We start from the raw sequence: 5,321 nt of genomic DNA, 5'->3' as shown, positions 1-5,321 counted from the left end.
ATCACTCCATGATTGGTTCCTTGCTTTACCTTTGTGCATCTATACCAGATATCATGTTGAGTGTGGGAATTTGTGCATGGTTTCAAGCCGCACCTAAGGAAAGCCACTATGTGGCGGTCACGTGAATCTTTCGATATGGCTCATACCCCAAACTTTGGCTTATGGTACCCAAGAGGAGCAAACTTCAACCTTGTGGGCTTTTTGGACTCGGATTGGGCGGGAGACAAAGTGGATAGGAAGTCAACTTCCGGAGGGTGCCAATTTCTTGGTTGTTCTTTGGTGAGTTGGTCTTCTAAGAAGTAAAGTTGTGTGTCTCTCTCATCCACCGAAGCGGAGTATGTGGCCGTCAGTAGTTGTTGTGCTCAACTTCTTTGTATGAGGCAAACTTTAAAGGATTACAGTGTCATTTGTGACAAAGTGCCTGTTTGATGTGACAATGAAAGTGTCATCAAGATCTCTCTCAACCCGGTGCAACACTTCAAGAAGAAGCATATTGAGATTCGGTATCACTTTATCCGGGATCATATTAGGCGAGGGGAGATCGAGATCAACTATGTCAACACTCATGATAGCCTTGTAGATATCTTCACGAAGCCCTTGAATGAAGCAAGATTTCATGAGTTAAGGCATGAGCTAAATATCATTGATTCGAGCAATGTGGCTTGAACCCTTGCACACCCCACCATACTCATCTTGATGTCTTGTTTAGGTGTAGGCATGGACATAGGGGGGTGTTGTTCTCTCAGTGAACTCTCCCTCACCCTATTATGCAAAAAATTGATCAACTCTTTCACATTAGCCATTTTTTATGGTACTTGTGCTTCAAAGACGAGTTTTGGTCATGGGCCCAAGGATAATTCTTCGCGGTGCCATACCAATTGACTCAAACATAGGTGGCTCCGGCCACCGCCCTCTTCTTGGAGAGGTTGTGTTTCGTGTTTGGTCTTTGTTGTCTTTTGCCCTTCCGTTGAGCCATGCTTGTGTTTGAGTTGCCTTGTGTGTGTGCTCTTTTGTGTGTCCGGTTGCTTGAAGGTTGCGTTGCAAAGGCGGTGTTCTTCTTTTCTTGTCGAAACTTGCACTTTCTTGGGGTTACGGTACTACCGCGGGATATGGGTTGCCCTGTGCGTGCACAGTTGCATCCCAGGCATGGTACTACTGCTTCCATCACGACAGTAATTTTTTACTGCCCCTGGAAGAGCAGTACTTCCGCCCGGGCGGTACTACCGCAAGGACCCGCAGTACTACCATGCCGTCGCGAGCGGGTGGGGGTTAAGAGCGGGGCAGGGGGAGTTCCAACTCCTACATACCCATTCATCTCTTTTCCCCACTTTGTCTCCCTCTCTCTCTCTCCTACCCAAGAACGGTGCCGGAGGACCTCGCCGGATCTCCGTCTCCGGCCGCTCTCCTCGCATTCCGTCCGGTGGGATCATTCCCCACTTCTCCCTCTTGCCATGGACCCCGGTATCTCCCCTAGTGGAGATGCATGTGTAGTTCGTGTGATTTTTGGCTAAATCGTTGCAAGAGGATATTGTAGGAGAGTGCCAGTGCAGTAGACATGCTATTTGGAGTGATACAACAGTGTAGTTTTGATCAACGGTAGTACTGATCTATATTTGCGGATCTTTCTAGATCCAGAGATGTTGTTCCCGAGGGTTTCGAATCCGTGCGGTACTACCGCTCCTCCTGGAGAGGTATTACCGCTTGCTCGCCCTTGAACCATTCTCGTGTGGTACTACCGCCCCGCTGGAGCGGTACTACTGCCCGGAGCGCGGAAGTAAAAAATTACTTCCGCTCCAGGAGTGGTACTACCGCGACTTGAGAGGCTATAATTTTTTTAGATCCGTGTGTTGGTCCGGTACTACTGTAGAGTTGACAATTACACTGTTTTGTCCTTCCAAATCTCATGTTTTCTTGTTTCATTTGGTCTTGGCTCTCATCTTTGCAATAATCATTCTCAGTTTTCTCGAGTTTGTGTTGTGTGTCATAGGTGGTGGCTCCGGTTCCAATGTTCGACGCTCGAATCCCAGTCGTGACACAAGCTCGAAGCGCCTTCGCAATCAAGAGGCTCCAGAGGGATCCAGTGCCGCACAACACAGAACCAACTCCACAGCTACCAAGACCAAGGAGCCAACAATGGGAATGGATGAGATACCTCAAGCGGAGTTTCTGTTGCAAAGGAAGCTCAATCCTTACATCAACCCTGGGGAGTCACAAGGGGCAATGATTTGTTTTGGACCAAGCAACAGAATCTTATCTTCCTGGATGTAATTAAGTCCAAGCATAATATTTATGTGCCAGTGAAGTGGATTGACATTCATCATATGAAGAAGGAGAGCAACCGGGCATACTTTGGTGAGCCTCTAGACTTGGTGGAGCAATTTGGTATTGAGGAGTTGATCACCTTTCACTTGGACTTTGACCCGGAGATTGTGGCTCAGCTCTTCGCTTCTGTCCACTTCCACACGGATGAGCAGCATACAATGACTTGGATGACCAATGGGAAGAGGATGTCTGCTAAGTGGACGGACTTCCTAGACTTGTTGAACGTTTATGATGAGGGGCTCAATGTGCCCATTGGTGTCCGCCCACATGCCAATGCCGATTCAGCCAACAAGAACAAGCTTCAACCCTACCTCGTTGAGAAGAAGCTTGCCAATGACAAGAAGACTTGGGTGTTGAACCCATTCCTTGACATCATGCACTGGATCTTCCATAACACACTCTTTCCTCGCATGGGCGACAAGGACAAGGTGCATGCCTATCTTGTGGATATGATGCTCATCTATCAGAAGATGCGTCTCCAACAGACGGCTAAACTTGATGTCTCCCATATCATGTGGTGTGAGCTGCAGTTTGCTGTGTTCAACCATAAGGTGCCTATCTATGGACCTTACCTATTTTTCTTGATCTCGAAGGCTTAGGAGAAGCTTTTTCCAGGTGAAGAATTTCATGCTCCCGACTGGACCCGCCATGAGCCTATCAAGCTACGCATCAAGAGCAAGTGGGCTAACACCACTACTCGGGCTGTGGCTGAGGCTGCTAGGATGGATGTGGATGAGGATGAGTTTGAGGAGGAGGCAGCAGCTGAGGACAGCTCTAAGGGATACACTCCTCCCTCTTATGAGCCAACTTGGGCCAAGAAGCTCAAGGCCAAGATGAAGGCTCTTTTCTGCATGCAGGCCAAGGGTCAGTACCAGGCTCATGTGAACGCCAAGATGGTCGTCGTCGTGACAAGGCCATCACGAGGCAGGTTGGCCTTGAGGTCCAAAGTGGCTCTGAGGAGCGGATGACAGATGTGAAGGAAATATGCCCTAGAAACAATAATAAAGTTGTTATTTATATTTCCATATATCATGATAAATGTTTATTATTCATGATAGAATTGTATTAACTGGAAATTTAGTACATGTGTGAATACATAAACAAAACAGAGTGTCCCTAGTATGCCTCTACTTGACTAGCTCATTAATCAAAGATGGTTATGTTTCCTGACCATAGACATGTGTTGTCATTTGATGAACGGGATCACATCATTAGAGAATGATGTGATGGACAAGACCCATCCATTAGCTTAGCATTATGATCGTTTAGTTTTATTGCTATTGCTTTCATCATGACTTATACATGTTCCTCTGACTATGAGATTATGCAACTCCCGAATACCGGAGGAACACCTTGTGTGCTATCAAACATCACAAAATAACTGGGTGATTATAAAGATGCTCCATAGATGTCTCCGAAGGTGTTTGTTGGGTTGGCATAGATCGAGATTAGGATTTGTCACTCCGTGTATCGGAGAGGTATCTCTAGGCCCTCTCGATAATGCACATCACTATAAGCCTTGCAAGTAATGTGACTAATGAGTTGGTCACGAGATGATGCATTACGGAACGAGTAAAGAGACTTGCCGGTAACGAGATTGAACTAGGTATGATGATACCGACGATCAAATCTCGGGCAAGTAACATACCGATGACAAAGGGAACAACGTATATTGTTATGTGGTTTGACCGATAAAGATCTTCGTAGAATATGTAGGAGCCAATATGAGCATCCAGGTTCCGCTATTGGTTATTGACCGGAGATGTGTCTCGGTCATGTCTACATACTTCTCGAACCCATAGGGTCCGCACGCTTAACGTTCGATGACGATTTGTATTATGAGTTATGTGATTTGATGACCGAAGTTTGTTCGGAATCCCGGATGAGATCACGAACATGACGAGGAGTCTCGAAATGGTCGAGACGTAAAGATCAATATATTGGAAGGGTATATTCGGACATCGGAAAGGTTTTGAGTGGTTCGGGTATTTTTTGGAGTACCGGTGAGTTACGGGAATTCGCCGGGGGAAGTATTGGCCTTCATGGGACTTAGTGGAAAGGAGAAAAGGGACACAAGGGGAGGCACCCCCCCATGGGCTAGTCCGAATTGGACTAGGGAGGGGGCAGCGCCCGCCTTTTTCCTTCTCCCTCTCCTACTCCTTCCCTCTCTCCCCTCTTGGAAAAGGAAGGGGACTCCTACTAGGATTGGGAGTCCTAGTTGGACTCCCCCTATAGGCGCTTCCCTCCTAGGCCGGCCTCCTCTTCCCCCCTCCTTTATATACGTGGGCAGGGGGCACCCAGAAGACACACAAGTTGATCTTTAGCCGTGTGATGTGCCCCCTCCACAGTTTTCCACCTCGGTCATATTGTCGTAGTGCTTGGGCGAAGCCCTGCGTCGGTAACTTCATCATCATCGTCACCACGTGATACGTCTCCAACGTATCCATAATTTTAGATTGCTCCATGCTATATTATCTACTGTTTTGGACATTATTAGGCTTTATTATCCACTTTTGTATTATTTTTTGGACTAACCTACTAACCGGAGGCCCAGCCCAGGATTGTTGTTTTTTGCCTATTTTAGGGTTTCGAAGAAAAGGAATATCAAATGGAGTCCAAACAGAATGAAACCTTCGGGAACATGATTTTCTCAACGAACAAGACCCGGGAGACTTGGACCCTACGTCAAGACACATAAGATTAGGCCATGAGGTAGGGGCGCGCCTACCCCCCCCCCCTCCCAGGTGCGCCCTCCACCCTCGTGGGCCCCCTGTTGCTCCACCGACGTACTCCTTCCTCCTATATATACCTACGTACCCCCAAACAATCAGAAACGGAGCCAAAACCCTAATTCCACCGTCGCAACTTTCTGTATCCACGAGATCCCATCTTGGGGCCTGTTCCGGAGCTCCGTCGGAGGGGGCATCAATCACGGAGGGCTTCTACATCATCACCATAGCCCCTCCGATGAAGTGTGATTAGTTCACCTCAGACCTATG

Source organism: Triticum dicoccoides, chromosome 1A (assembly GCF_002162155.2).
Source record: "Triticum dicoccoides isolate Atlit2015 ecotype Zavitan chromosome 1A, WEW_v2.0, whole genome shotgun sequence".
Taxonomy (NCBI): Eukaryota; Viridiplantae; Streptophyta; class Magnoliopsida; order Poales; family Poaceae; genus Triticum; species Triticum dicoccoides.
Note: the sequence above shows the minus strand (reverse complement) of the source record.